The sequence below is a fragment of the Pseudophryne corroboree genome, chromosome 1 (genome assembly GCF_028390025.1).
Source record: "Pseudophryne corroboree isolate aPseCor3 chromosome 1, aPseCor3.hap2, whole genome shotgun sequence".
Classification (NCBI taxonomy): Eukaryota; Metazoa; Chordata; class Amphibia; order Anura; family Myobatrachidae; genus Pseudophryne; species Pseudophryne corroboree.
In genome coordinates, this window is record NC_086444.1 from 280,626,566 (window position 1) to 280,643,170 (window position 16,605).

Genomic DNA, 16,605 nt, shown 5'->3' on the forward strand with positions numbered 1-16,605 from the left:
AGACAAATGTATATCAATAAAAATGTACAGACAAATGTATAGGTAGAAAAAAATGTATAGATACTGTAGATAGGGAAATGTATAGATAGAGAAATGTATATATAAATGTACAGTATAGGTAGAAAAATGTGTAGGTAGATAGGGAAATTTTTAAATAGAGAATTGTATATTTAGGGAGTAAAATAAATGTAGAGATAAAGTGATAGCGATATGTATAAAAAAATGTATAGGTAGAAAAATATAGAGAAAAAGAAAGAACTGTAGTGATAGAGAGAGAGAAAAGTATAGACAAATGTATAGATAGAGAGATAGGGATATGTAAAAATAGAGAAATGTTTTGTTACAGAAATGTTTACATATAAAGAAATGTATAGATAGATGCTTCTAAAGATAGAGAGATGGAGAAATGAATAGAGAAATGTACAGACAGAAAGATAGACAAATGTATATCAATAGAAATGTACAGACAAATGTATAGGTAGAAAAAAATGTATAGATACTGTAGATAGGGAAATATATAAAAATAGAGAAATGTTTTGTTACAGAAATGTTTACATAGAAAGAAATGTATAGATAGATGCTTCTAAAGATAAAGAGATGGAGAAATGAGTAGAGAAATGTACAGATAGATAGACAAATGTATATCAATAGAAATGTACAGACAATTGTATAGGTAGAAAACTGTATAGATACTGTAGATAGGGAAATGTATAGATAGAGAAATGTGTATATAAATGTACAGTATAGATAGAAAAATGTGTAGGTAGGTAGAGAAATTTTTAAATAGAGAATTGTATATTTAGGGAGTAAAATAAATGTAGAGATAAAGTGATAGCGATATGTATAAAGAAATGTATAGGTAGAAAAATATAGAGAAAAAGAGAGAAATGTAACGGTAGAGAGAGAGAGAGAAATGTATAGATAGACAAATGTATAGATAAAGAGATAGGGATATGTATACTGTAGATAGAGACATGTATTGTTACAGAAATGTTTACCTAGAAAGAAACGTATAGATAGATGATTCTAAAGTTAGAGAGATGGAGAAATGAATAGAGAAATGTACAGATAGAAAGATAGACAAATATATATCAATAGAAATGTAGAGATAGATAGACTGGAGATTTTCTATATAGTTTAATAGTCTCTTAGGTGTAATGTTCCTTTTAATTATGTGTCTGTGATCTTGAGCTTACACTACTTAGAGTTGAAGTCCTGAAAGCAGCCGAGTACCAGTGAAGGATTGTAGTTCCAGGACAGCGGGATGTTATAGGTAAAGCACTCTGCAAGTGGATTCTGTAAGCTCAAGATCACGGTTGGCACTTATGCTATGTAAAAATGTACAGATGGTCAAATGTACAAAGAGATTTACAAATGTAAAAATAGATAGAGACATGTATAGATAAAAATATAGATAGTTATTGGTAGATAAATGGAGAAATGTATAAGGAGATAGAGAAATGTACAGATAAATGTATAGGTAGAAAAATGTATAGATAGGGAAATTTAAAAATAGATAAATGTACAGTTAAAGAGAAAAAAAAAATGTAGCTATAGAGTGATAGAGACATGTATAGTTAGAAAAATATAGAGAAAAGTATAGAGAAATGTATAGATAGATGCTTCTAAAGATGGAGAGATGGAGAAATTAATAGAGAAATGTACAGATACAAAGAAAGATAAATGTGTATCAACAGAAATGTACAGACAAATGTATAGGTAGAAAAATGGATAGATAGATAGATAGATAGATAGATAGATAGATAGATAGATATAGATAGATAGGGAAATGTATAGATAGAGAAATGTATAGTTAAATGTACAGTATAGGTAAAAAAACTGTGTAGATAGATAAGGAAATTTGTAAATATAGAAATGTATAGTTAGGGAGTTAAAGAAATGTAGAGATAAAGTGATAGAGATATGTGTAAATAAATGTATAGGTAGCAAAATTTAGAGAAAGAGAAATAAATGTAGCGGTAGTGAGAGAGAAACGTATACATAGAAAAATGTATAGACAAAAAGATAGGGATATGTATACTGTAGATAAAAACATGTATTGCTGAAGAAAGAAATGTATAGATAGATGCTTATAATACATACAAGGCTATTAATCAAACTGCACCATCATACATCTCCTCACTCATCTCAAAATATCTCCCTACCAGACCTCTCCGCTCTGCACAAGATCTGCGTCTCTCATCCACATGTATTACCTGTTCCCACTCAAAATTACAGGACTTTACCCGGGCTGCACCTACTCTGTGGAATGACCTCCCACGCACAATAAGACTCTCCTCTAGTCTCCAAACCTTTAAACATTCCCTGAAAACTTATCTCTTCAGATAAGCCTACCAAATTCCAGACCCACCGACATAACCTTCAATGCTTCCCTATCCAGTTACATCCTCTCTGTACAGTCCACATAACCTCACATTTTGTCTTCCAACATTGCTGGGTGATCATATCATACAACCCATTAAGAACCTAGCAATCTGGTGGACCATTATGCAACAGGTAGCATCTATCCTTGTGTATCAATGCCTATTTCCCTATAGATTGCAAGCTTGCGAGCAGGGCCTTCCAACCTATATGTCTGTCTGTCTGTCTTTGCCCAGTTTTGTTCTATAACTGTTGTTCTAATTGTAAAGCGCAACGGAATATGCTGCGCTAGATAAGAAACTGCTAATAAATAAAGCTGGAGAGATGGAGAAATGAATAGTAAAATGTAGAGATAGAAAGATAGACAAGTGTATATCAATACAAGTGTATATCAATAGAAATGTACAGATAGAGAGACTATAGATTGTTTTCTATATAGTTTTAATAGTCTCTTAGGTGTCATGTTCCCTTTAATTATGTGTGTCTGTGATCTTGAGCTTACACTACTTAGAGTTGAAGTCATGACGGCAGCCGAGTACCAGTGAACAATTGTAGTTCTGGGAAAAGGGGTTGTTGTAGGTAAAGCACTCTGCAATTGGGTTCTGTAAGCTCAAGATCACGGTTGGCACTTATACCATGTAAAAATGTACAGATGGTCAAAATGTAAAGATAGATAGACACATGTATAAATAAAAATATAGATAGTCATTGGTAGATAAATGGAGAAATGTATAGGGAGATAGAGAAATGTACAGATAATTGTATAGGTAGAAAAATGTATAGATAGAGAAATATATAGATAGAGAAATGTATAGATGAATGTACAGTATAGGGAGAAAAATGTGCAGATAGATATGGACATTTAAAAATAGAGAAAAGTATATTTAAAGAGTAAAAAAAGTAGCGATAGAGACACCTATAAAAAAATCTAAAGGTAGAAAATTTTAGAGAAAAAGATAGAGAAATGTATAGATAGTGTAATATAGTGGTAGAGAGAGAGAAATGTATAAATATAAACATGTATTGATAGGGATATGTAACCGTAGATAAATGTATTGTTACAGAAATGTTTACATAGAAAGAATTGTATAGATAGATGCTTCTAAAGATTTATAGATGGAGAAATGAACAGAGAAATGTACAAATAGAAAGATAGACAAATGTATATCAATAGAAATGTACAGACAGATAAACTGGAGATTGTTTTCTACATAGTTTTAATAGTCTTTTAGGTGTAATGTTTCCTTTACTTATGTGAGTCTGTGATCTTGAGCTTACACTACTTAGAGTTGAAGTCCTGACAGCAGCTGAGTACCAGTGAACGATTGTAGTACCGGGAAAGGTGGTTGTTATAGGTGAAGCACTCTGCAAATGGGTTCTGTAATCTCAAGATCACGGTTGGCACTTATAGCATGTAAAACTGTACAGATGGTCAAATGTACAAAAAGATAGAAATGTAACGATAGAGATGTATAGATACAAATATAGATAGCTATTAGTACATAAATGGAGAAATGTATAGGGAGATAGAGAAATGTACAGATAAATGTATAGCGAGAAAAATGTATAGATAGATAGGGAAATGTATAATGTAGATAGAGAAATGTATAGATAAATGTACAGCATAGGTAGAAAAATGTATAGATAGATAGGGAAATTTAAAAATAGATAAATGTATAGTTAAATTTCTTTTACTCTTTAACTATACATTTTTCTATTTTTAAATTTCCCTATCTATCGAGACATGTATAGGTAGAAAAATAAAGAGAAAAAGAAAGAAATGTATAGATAGATGCTTATAAAGATGGAGAGATGGAGAAATGAATAGAGAAATGTACAGATACAAAGATAGATAAATGTATATCAACAGAAATGTACAGACAAATGTATAGGTAAAAAAAGTATAGATAGATAAATAGGAAAATGTATAGATAGAGAAATGTATAGATAAATGTACAGTATAGGTAAAAAATGTGTAGATGGATAAGAAAATTTGTAAATCGAGAAATGTATAGTTAGGGAATGAAAGCAATGTAGAGATAAAGTGATATAGATATGTATAAAGAAATGTATAGGTAGCAAAATTTAGAGAAAGAGAAAGAAATGTAGCGGTAGTGAGAGAGAAATGTATAGATAGAAAAATGTATAGACAAAAAGATAGGGATATGTATACTGTATATAAAGGGGTGTGGTTCATCAAATCGACAGTATCTAGGTCGACAATGTTTAGGTCGACCACTATAGGTCGACAGTCACTAGGTCGACATGGATGGAAGGTCGACATGTGCTAGGTCGACAGGTCTAAAGGTCGACATGAGGATTTTTTTTTGTGTCGTTTTCTTCGTAGAGTGACCGGGATCCCAAATTAGTGCACCGTGTCCCCTCGCATGGCTCGCTTCACTTGCCATGCTTCGGGCATGGTGCCTTCGCTCCGCTACCGCTTCGCTCGGCACAGATTACCGTTCCAATCGTAGTCCACGTGGATTGTTAAGTATAAAAAAATTCAAAAAAAGATTTTTAAAAAAAAACACTCATGTCGACCTTTAGACCTGTCGACCTAGCATATGTCGACCTAGAAACCCTGTCGACCTTCCATCCATGTCGACCTAGTGACTCGACCTATGGTGGTCGACCTAAACATTGTCGACCTAGATACTGTCGATCTTCAGACCGGATCCCATATAAAGATATGTATTGCTACAGAAATCTTTACACAGAAAGAAATGTATAGATAGATGCTTATGAAAAAGACAGCATTGTGCTAAGCAGCCATTTTGTTTAACAGTGACCATTTTTGAGTATATGAGGAGATGCTTTTGCTAAGAAGTTATAAGTAATGCTGACATTTCATAAGTTAGAAAGAATTATCTACTAAACACAAGGTTAGGTTGATTTACTGGAATATACAGTATTGTGATACAGTGTACTGGGGGAGTACAGACTCATTCCCAAGGACAGGAAGTAGGGGGGTGACCACAAGAGCAAGGTTCCCTGTCTCTCAGAAAAGATTTTTATGTTTTGTTTGTGATGCACATAAAGTGCTTGTGTAATCACCTTTTTTGCCTATAATAACCCTAGACAAATGAACCAATACAGCCTCATTTTGCTGAACATAACCTTGCGTGTTGTTTACTTTCTGAGTCTCCCAATCGATTGGTAAAGGTATTGAGCAGACAACCAAAGGAAGTTGCTACAGCAGTTTATCTCCAACGTTACATGGGGGCTCGTCTGAGATCACTGACGCTCCTGCCAGCAGATGACAACGCGGCTGATGCTCGTATACAACCACTGACAAAACTCCGGGGGAGTAATCTGAAGATTGATTTTCAACTTGATTACTCTCTCAGTGTCTGTATATTATCTATCAGTCTGTTCATCTATGTGCAGATAGTATACGTGATATAGAACCCATTTGTCTGTTTAACAAGGTGCACATTTTTTGATTTTCTGTGTTCTCTGATAAAGTACATACATAAGTTTCAGTTTTACATTTGCAAGGAAAAATTTGGTTTTATTTTTAAATGACATGTCAGAATTGCAAATGCTCAATATTACTGTGGTATAATTTTGATATTGAGTCTGATTATTGTGAATTTAAAGGTATATTGCAGAAATCTGACTGTAGTTTTGTTTGTACGGTTAAAACTGGTTTTGCTACAGTTGTAGGTTGTCATATCAATCCTGATATATTAAAACAGTTTGTTGGCGGGGCTTATCCCTATTTTCTACAGTTTTTTTACCCGTCAATCATCTGCCAGTTCAGTTTATTCCTGTTTGTCCAGAGAGTTTGAAATTGTTAGACAAAGACGAATATAAGAGACATATGAATCAGTGGTTGAAAAAGTCTATGTCGACTCGGTAGTATTGAATTTTCTCCTTTGCCTTTTGTTTAGATAAGAAATAGAAAACAATCAGACAGTTTAAACCATTTCTTTTTGTTTGTGTACAGTATAAAGTTGTCTTTTAAACTGAGGTATCTTCCTATGAGCTAAAAAAGATAACTGACATTCTCAGATTACTGCGCAGTGCAAGCAACGTTTGCAGCCCATAAGGATATTGCAAGGTGAACTGATCATTCACGCAATGGGTGCACATGGTAGTAAATCCAGGGATAAAACTCCCATGGAAGTTGTCAGTGAAGGAAAAGGGAAGAAAGCACTAAAAGGTTTAAGTGTGATTTTTAAAAGAGCAGGTAAAGAAGAAGGGATCCTTGATAAAAAAGAAGGGTTTCTCTGATACTGTAAAAATTTGGCAAACTGTCTCTGGAAATTGAGGTTTAATTCATCACCTGTATATATGAGAAACAATAATGCCATTGGTCTTGGCAACATATTGCCCCTAGAAGAAAACAGACTTTGTACATGCATTGATTTATCAGAGAGAAATGTCTAATCCTTTGTTAAAATTTTTATATTACATGCACCACACTGTATATACAAGGAAACAGCAATGTCTACATGTAATGGGAACTGCAGTTTTGCTGCCCCCTTGTTTATAAGCTGAAAGGTTTTAATGTGGCTCAGGAAAAATAAAGGAACAGTATGTATAGATTATGCTTCTACGTGAAAGAGCATACTGTAATATGTACATACATACGGATGTAAAATGTTTATGACTGCAAACTATGGATAATATGACAGTAAATAAAAGTTGCATGAGGGAAATAACTGTCACTTCATTCCTGAATGCCTTATAAGATCTTAAAAATAATTAGAAAACAGTAAGTTTCACTAAATAGAACATGCTACTGCAAATTATATTGTGATCATGCATACTTATGTAGATTTCTATATTTCTATAAGTCATTATACATATATGCAATGTGCATTTTAGTTTTGGTTTATGAAAGAGTTTTCAGCTGTTAGGTAGTTGGAGACAGTAGTATAATACTCATCACTACTGTACTTTGTTATTATCTGAGATACTAGAAGTTTCTCTAATGCAGTTTTGATGCAGGGGAAAATCAATCAGACACAAACCCCAGACATATTGATCAGGAACATTACACACCGTGGTTTCAGTCTGATATGTTAAGAATTGTAAATGAATGACTAGATATGAGGAAAAATCCTGCTGCATTTTTTAAGCAATTATCACAAGTATGTGGTATATACAGACCTTGCTGGATAGATTTAGAGCAAATTATTAGAACAGCGGTAGGCTCTAGAGAATATTCCATTATGGAACAAATGGCTGCCCGAGATGCAGCAGGCGGTAGAGAAAAAAAATTGCAGACAGGCCAGCAGCAGATGAGAGATTTACTAGAGCAAGTGGAACAAATCTCTTAGCAAGGGTACAGTGGAGATGTTTCCAAATACAGGAAACCACACCCGCAGCACCAGATATTGTACAGAAAACAGACAATGTACGCCAGTACTATGATAAACTTGTGGTTAGACAAGAGGATGAAGGATATCCAGTTGGTGATGCTGCAGGAGCAAGAAACTTAAAGACAAAGTTTTTCAATGGTTTAAAGAATGAATTAAGATCTTAGCTTTTCCAGATTAGACCTGAAGCCATGACAATGGACATAACAAGAGGAAGACAAGAAGGAAAACCGTTCCAGGCCAGGAAACAATTTGATGCACAAGGTAATGACATGACTGGCACATCAGAAAAAAGATTGCAGAAAATACCTTAAGCACACCCAAGGACAGCAACAGGCTTCTGACCAGCCATATGTAAACCAACATGCACAGGATGACAGAGCATGAAGGCACGCGGCCCCTGTGTCAGCAGCAGCAACAGTGTACCCAGCTACCACTGACATTTCAACAAAAGGTACCATTACAGTGGCTTTACCCACAGGACAAGAACTTGATTGTTTAATAAGACACAGGGGCCTCAAAAACTGTTTTTGTGCACAACCAGGTTCTCCCACATTTACTTACAGGTCAGGCCATCTCAGCAACTGGATTTTGAGGCCAAGCCCTGCCCCTGAAAGAAAGCAAGATGATGCCCTTACTCATCAATGATGAAGTCGCACCAGTTCCAGTGGCATTCCTGACCTCACCCACCTGTCCAGTCAACCTTTTGGGAGCAGACACCCTAGCCCTAATGCAAGCGACAATCTAGTACACCCCAATAGGCATTAAGATTACCAGCAACATTCCAGCAAAAATACAACCTGAAATAGAAGCTGCTATACAAGTCTACCTCTCACAGGAAAAGAAAGATGAAGAGGAACAGCAACTCCCAGCATAGACATCATCAGTCCCTTATAGATTATGGTCTAAAGGAAAAACAGATGTGGGCCTTCTTAAGGTACAGCCAGTACAACTGCAACTGAAGAAAGGAACAGTACCAGTGTCTATCAAACAGTACCCCAGCACAGGATTCTTGCTTTTACACATAAGAGAAAACAATACTGTTGGACAAGACTGCCACAAGGGGGGGCCACTTCACCAAGTGATTTCACTGAAGCCATGTCTACAATATTACAGGCATGGAGCCCCCTCTATCCAGAAGACACACAGCTGATACAGTATGTGAATGACCTGCTGATTGCCACCACCACTGAAAAAAAGTGCCAAGAAGAGACAGTGTCCTTACTGAAGTTTCTGGAAGAGCAAGACTGCAGAGCTTCAAAGGAGAAATTGCAGCTAGCAAAGCAAAAGGTAATCTTCCCAGGACATTGTATTTCCCACAGTACAAGACATTTGACAGAAGACAGGAAGAAGCTCATACTGCAAGCTTAGATGCCAGTAACGGTCAAGCAAGTCAGGTCATTTCTGGGCCTAGTGGGATACTGCAGAGAATGGATACCTCTAGCTTCAGTCTACATGTAAACTCTGTATGACAGCACCAAAAAGGAGGGTCCGCACCCCACCCAATTAAAGATGGAAGAAGCAATCAAGCTGTTAAAAGCAGCAATTGTCTCATCTCCAGCACTAGGACTACCTGACTGCAGTAAACCTTTTACCTTGTATTGTCATGAAGAAGGAGGCCATCCACTGGGAGTACTCACGCAAATTTACTGACTAAAACAAAGACCATTGGCCTACCACTCAAGTAAACTTGACAACATTATACAAGGAGCACCTACCTGCATCAGAGCAGTGGCAGCAGCAGTCCTAAAAGACAAGAGCACAGACATAGTGCTAAATCATGAGCTCATCATTCAGGTACCACATGCAGTTACAGAAATTCTTCAACAAGCAAGAATCAAACACCTGTCAGCAGCAAGGCTGACCAAGTATGAAGTAGCACTGCTAAGTACAACAAATGTGGCCATCAGAAGATGTACTACCCTCAACCCAGCAACCCTTTTTCAGCATTAATAAATAAAGGTGTTGAATCTCAAGATTCAAAAGGAGGGAGAAACAGATTATCTTCCCTATTGATGGACCAGTAAGAAAAATGATGAGGACCAGGAAGGTGGTCCAGAAGAAGAAAATAGAGACAGCTCATCATGGACGCAGGACCAGAGGGATGGTCCAGATAGGGAAGAAGAGGATAATTCTAATAATCAAAATCTTTCCTTCTCCCATGATTGTGTAGCTTTAATGGAACAAGAAACTCAACCCTTGCCACATGTTACAGATACATCCCTACCCAATGCTCAGCATGAGCTATATGTGGATGGTTTAAGATACTATGAGAATGGGATACCTTATACAGGATATGCAGTAACCACTGAACATGAAGTTGTGGATTCAGGATCCTTATCATCCCAGCACAAGATTATGGGCAAATATGGAAAAGTAGAGACTTTAAAAACAGCAACAGGGGTGGCCTGGCTGGCATCAGGAGAAGTCGGGTTCCTGCAGAGCTCCGGCCAGCAACACAATAAAATAAACCTCTGAGCTAACTTTGGGGGCCCACCTGCAAGGAAACAATCCCCTGAGCCCTGCTACATCACCCTGCACCCGGAGGTCGAGGCTGCGGAATCGGGGAGGCCCTGTGTTGCCCCCTGCGGATTGCGGCCTACCTCCGCCCCAGAAGCCGGGGCCTCGATTTTGGTGTGGAGCCGTCGGTCCGTCGGACTTGGTGCGGCGATTCTGCGGACCCCTCCCCCACCTGAGCGGCGCTCCCTGGCACCCAAGAGCTCACCCATCAGCCACTGACCCTCACAGGAGACCGGCGACCGGACAATCTGCGGGAGGTGAGAGCCGGGACGAGTGTGACTGGCGGCCGGCGGCCATCTTGTGGTTGGCGCCGCCCGGACTTTAAGCTCTGCTTTGCCGATCCCTGGCCTCTCCGGGCGCCTGCCCTCCGACCCCCACCCCATACATCCTCGCAAGAACAGATCTCCCCCCCCCCCCCCACTGGTGGGGATCAACGACCCGGGGACCTCCGGAGGATCCGTGTTTCATTTACAGGCGGCGGCCATCTTGTGACTGGCACAACTCTCTCCTCACTCCATAGCTAGAAATGGCTGTAGCTCTAGCTCCCTCTTGTGGCGACTTTTAGATTAGACAACTCACAGCCACTATAAATATATTTCTATACTCCTGCCTATTCTCATGTCTCCTGTTTAGCGGCTGGAGGGGAGTTATCATATTACACCTTGAAACAACAGGTGCAAACTTTAACAGCCCTGCCGCCATCTGCCCGGAGGCTTTCACCCTGCAGAGAGCTGACCCTGCACCCCTGCTGGAATAGGCGCTGCTGCGATCACCTATATCTCGGAAGCTCCACCTGCTCCACCCATAAACCCATGCCGGCCTCTACACCTGTGTGACATTTCTCCTCGCCCATGTGCGCTGTTCACGGACTGATGCCTACCGGTCCTGAGCTATTACTCGTTGAGATGTAACCTGTTATACTTCCGCTTCTTTTTTCCTCTCCATGTGACCTCATTATAGCCTGCTCCTTGCGTGAGGCGACTCCTACTGTATAAATCGGTTCTCCGTTGCCCGCTTATTTTTATGGAAAAATTTCTCATACCCACCCCGATGTCAATTGCTGACCCCGCCTCTACAACCCGAGGCGATACTGTGTGGAGACACTCGTCTGATTCAGATTGCTCTATCACCCGTTCCAGGTCCTTACAAAAACGCAAGTCTGCTCCGGCCAATAAGCCTCCCAAAATGAAACCTGCGGATATTGCGGCGGTGCTGGGCCCTCTACTAGATGAAAAACTGGCGGGCCTTAGAGAAGCTATTGACTCTACTCTATCCAAATTAACTCAACACTCTGGCCGCTTAGATGACGTCGAACAGAGGGTGTCTACCCTGGAGGATGATTTGCATGCAGCACAACTCACCATTAATTCACAGCAAAGCGACATTTCGGATCTGACCCAGAAGCTAGATGATTTGGAGAATCGCGGACGCAGAAGTAATCTCCGGGTGGTGGGTATCCCCGAATCGGTCAAAGGCTATGAGTTACTTGATCTTCTCTCTAACTGGATACCGCAACAACTGGCCATGGATCTCAAAGGTGCCCCTCTGGCTATTGAGCGGGCACATAGAATAGGCCCTGAACGTAAAACGAACTCTGGTCGCCCTCGCCCGGTGATCATGAAAATCCTTAATTATGCCGACAAAGCTCGACTCTTAGACCACTACCGGAAGACGGATAGCTTAACCTACAACGGAGATCGGCTCTTGATATTTCAGGATTTTTCCACCATTGTCGCTGCTAAACGCAAGGAGTTTGCCCCGTTGTGCAAGCAACTGTTTAATGCCAAAATCAAATTCTCTCTCCTGTACCCGGCCCGGCTGCGGGTCTTCGAGGACGGCAAGCCGTTGTTCTTCGATGACATAACACTCGCCAAGGCCCACTTCTCGAGTTTACCCACTTGACTGTTGCACTGTTATTATTGCTTGCATGCATGTTTTTCTCTCTTTTTTTTTCTCCATCTGCAGGTCACGTGGAGAGGAATAATTGCGCAGCTCTGTGTATACAATGAGCTGTAAATTTTCTTGTTTTTCTTGTTTGTTTTCTATGTTACTGTTTAATATTGTTGGTTGCACCTGCCAGACCTGCCGACCCCGATCCTCCATGGGTCAACCCCTTCCCGCTCGCTGGGACGGGCAGGGGCCCTACTTTACCTCTAGTATATTTTTTCTTGCATTCCCAACCATCGGTATAGGCTGATATAGCTGACCCTGCTCCTACTCCCCCCGCCGCCGCGGAAGATACCCCACTCCTTGCCTTCAATATAGTATCATGGAATGTGGAGGGCCTTAACGCTCCAGTGAAGCGTAAGAAAGTGCTCTCCCACCTCCACCGTTTGACCCCTCACATCACCTTCTTACAGGAAACACATTGGCTGGACGATCCCCGTAACACTCTACGTGCCCCCTGGATCGGGGATTGTATCTCGGCCCCTTACTCTAATAAGACCAGGGGAGTTGCCATCCTTTTTCACAAGTCCCTACAATATTCGATACGCAGAAAATTTCTCGATCCTAATGGGAGATTTATTTTGCTAGATGTGATTATTGATAATGTCTTGTATACTCTCCTTAATCTATATGCCCCAAATGTCTCTCAACAGGATTTTTTTGCAGTTGTCCTACAGAAACTTTCCTCTTGGGGGAGCTCTAATCTAATCCTAGGAGGAGATTTCAACACGGTCATCGATCCGTCCATGGACAGGTCTGGGGTGAGTACTTCATCCTCCAAATCCGGCTATGATCTTCTTTCTTCCCTCTGTTCACAACTTGCTCTCTCTGACCCTTGGCGTATCCATCACCCTCTTCTTCGTGATTACTCTTTCTACTCTCACCCCCACTCCACACACTCCCGTATTGATTATATTTTCTTATCCCGACACCTCTTTCCTAAAGTCACTCACACATCGATTCAAAATATTATTATCTCAGACCATGCCCCTATTATGATTTCTCTTAAGCTTGCGTTGCCCCAATGCTTTTCCAAATGCTGGCGATTCCCTGCTTATCTTACTCACTCTGAGGATTTTCTCCTACACCTTAGACACACTTGGCACACCTACGTTTCTGATAATTTGACCCAGGCGGAGGATGTCTCACTGTTCTGGAGCGCCTCTAAAGCTGTTATCCGGGGCCACATTATCTCATACGTAAATTCCAAACGCAAAGCATTTAACTCCCGCCTCCATGAACTGAGCTCCCTTCTCACCTCAACTTATAGAACGTATAAGCGTTCCGACACTCCCGCACATAAAGAGGCTTACCTGACTGCTAAACAAGTATATGATACCTTCCTAACAGAGCAGGCCCAGACACGATATGATTACCAGCGGAACAAATTTTTTAGATGGGGTAATAAATCGGGCAGACTCTTGGCAAACCTCGCTCGGGGACCCCGGACGCGCACATGGGTTGAGGCGGTTAAATCTTCAGACACTATTATATCAGATCCGACAGCCATTTGCGCCGAATTTATGCAGTTTTACAAATCCCTATATACAGCAGAGCCAGATAACGTGGAGACAGGTAAATCCTTTCTGTATGACGCTCAGCTTCCTGTCCTCTCTCGAGATGACAGGGACCTTCTCGAGATGTCTATAACTGAGGAAGAGATACTCACAACTATCAAATCTTTACCAAACGGCAAGAGCCCAGGCCCTGATGGCTTTGGGGCTGAATATTATAAATTACTTAATGCTGAACTCACACCCACTCTAGCCAAATTATATAATCATATCTTTACCTCCGGAACTATACCCTTATACTTCAATGAGGCACGGATAATCGTAATACCCAAGCCGGGTAAAGACCCCTCCCTTGTGGGTTCTTATCGCCCTATCTCACTTCTTAACCAAGACTTCAAATTGCTTACCAAACTAATGGCCAACCGTCTACAGTCTTGTCTGCCTCATCTCATTTCCCCAGCCCAATTAGGCTTTATTAAAGGCAGACAATCTGTACAAGGTATTAGATCGGCGATAGCTGCTATTTCCCATACCCGCCTTCATAATTTGGAAGACAATATTCTTATCAATCTAGACGCCGAAAAGGCCTTCGATAAAATCGCTTGGCCACACCTTTTTAGAGTGCTCTCCCATCAGCAATTTGGCACTAATTTCTGTAGTCTAATGCGGACCCTCTGCACTGCTCCGATGGCCCAGGTGGTAGTTAATAATGTGGCCTCCTCTTCCTTTTTTCTTGAGAGAGGCACCAGACAAGGATGCCCTCTCTCCCCTCTGCTTTTTAATTTGGCCTTGGAACCTTTTATTCGTTATATCCAACTACTACCTGGGTTTAGAGGCATTGTTATTGGGGATCGCGAACTCAAAGTTATAGCCTTCGCAGATGACCTACTTATATGTACCTCTGACCCTAAACGCTCCCTTCCTGTATTGGTAGAGGCAATTGACAGATTTTCGTCTTTTGCTGGCTTCTCCATTAACTTTGCCAAGTCTGAAGCCCTGGCCATATTTGGCCAGGCGAGACTGGGTTGGATTAGACCCTTCCCGTTTAGATGGGCCCCCTCGCATATCACCTTTTTAGGAGTGGCTCTACCACAACATCTCTCCACCCTCTATGCACGTAATATTACCCCGATCATACATAAAATACAGACTGAACTTAGCCTATGGCAAAACCTTCCCCTTAATATGTTAGGGAGATGCAACCTGTTTAAAATGGCAAGCTTCCCGAAACTCCTGTATATTCTCCAAATGACTCCCATTCTTCTCACTAACTCCGACTTTTCTTTACTTAATACCTTGCTTTCCAAGTTTATATGGAACCGTAAGCGCCCCAGGATAAGCCTAAAAAAAATGACGCAATCGGTGCGCCAAGGGGGTGTAAACCTACCAAACATTAAACAATACAATCTAGCGTGCTTACTACGTTTCGCTATGGATTGGCTCAGTGGCAACGATGTATTCACAGATACCAAGTTAGAATCTCAGCTTTGTGCTCCTCTCTCTCTTGCTTACCTCCTACATGCCCGGCCCTCTCAAATAAAATCTTCCCAATTTGATAACCCGCTATTGTCTTCCACTATTAAGGCGTGGAAAATGGCTAGGAAAGCCCTTGGTCTCAAATATTATTACTCAGTATCTCTACCTTTGCTTGGAAACCTGGAGTTCCAAAATGGTACTGCCTCTTTGCCTTTTGGTGCTTGGTGCTCCTCTGGTTTAAAGACTCTACGTAATCTGATGACACCTACTCACACTCCTTTGCCATTCCAGGAGGCTATTGAGAAATATGCAATTTCACCCCTGCATGGATTTTACTACTCCCAGGCTATACATTATCTTACATCCGTTCTCCCTCACCTCACGGGAAAAGACTTTGTTAACCCCTTAGACTCCCTTTTACGCTCCAACACATACTCCATATCTTCTATCTATGCGCGCATCCGCACTGAACTGGACCCCCACACTGATTTTCCTGATCTGGCTAAATGGATCTCCCAAGTTCCTACACTCACAGTAGACACCCTACTAGATACTTTTTTTATGACCCTTAAACTAATACCGGCTAGTATATATCAGGAAATGGCCTATAAACTGCTACACAGGGCATATATTTCGCCCAAACAAGGTTTTCTAATGGGTATATCAGATAGGGCCGGATGTAATAAATGCTCAACGGTAGAAGCTGACCTTTTCCATTGTCTCTGGGCCTGCCCTGTCATCCAAAAATTCTGGCATACCTTACACCACTATGGCACCTCAACGCTAGGCATCCCCTTTCAATGCACTGCTCCCTGGGCCCTCTTTGGTCATCTGTCGGACCAACCTGGAATTCCACGCACTGATAAAAAATTGATAGTGCTACTTTCAGCAGTGGGGAAAAAAGCTATATTGCAACAGTGGATCCATCCTACCTCTCCTACTCTCCCTATGGCTACTTCTAGGTTACTCTTCTTATTTAATATGGACTGGCTGGAGGCCTCTATCCACAAGGAAACCCTGACTCCTGCACTCTTTAAGTGCTGGGATAAATACATTTGTACCCTCCCTGCCCACACTAAACTAGCAATACATAAATGTTTCCAATCTAACTTTTGGTACTCTCTCCGACAACTTGATAACCAAGCTTCTCTAACTGACTGAGCCTCCTATCTTCCCCTCCCCCTCTTCTTCTTCATCCGTACTTCCCTCTCCACACACTTCTTCTTTTCTTTCCCCTTTCTTCTTATTTCTCCTGTTTCTTCCCTGGCGGATTGGTTGGACACTTCTATGGACGGATCGGTGGCCTGTGGCTCTTGGTAGGTGTTTTTGCCTATTTTTGTTCTAACGTTTTTGTGATGTTCTTTTTTACCTCCCCTTTTTTTTTTTGTTATTTGAACTGCCGGAATTGAGTGTCAGTTTTTAGTCAGTCATATTCAGTC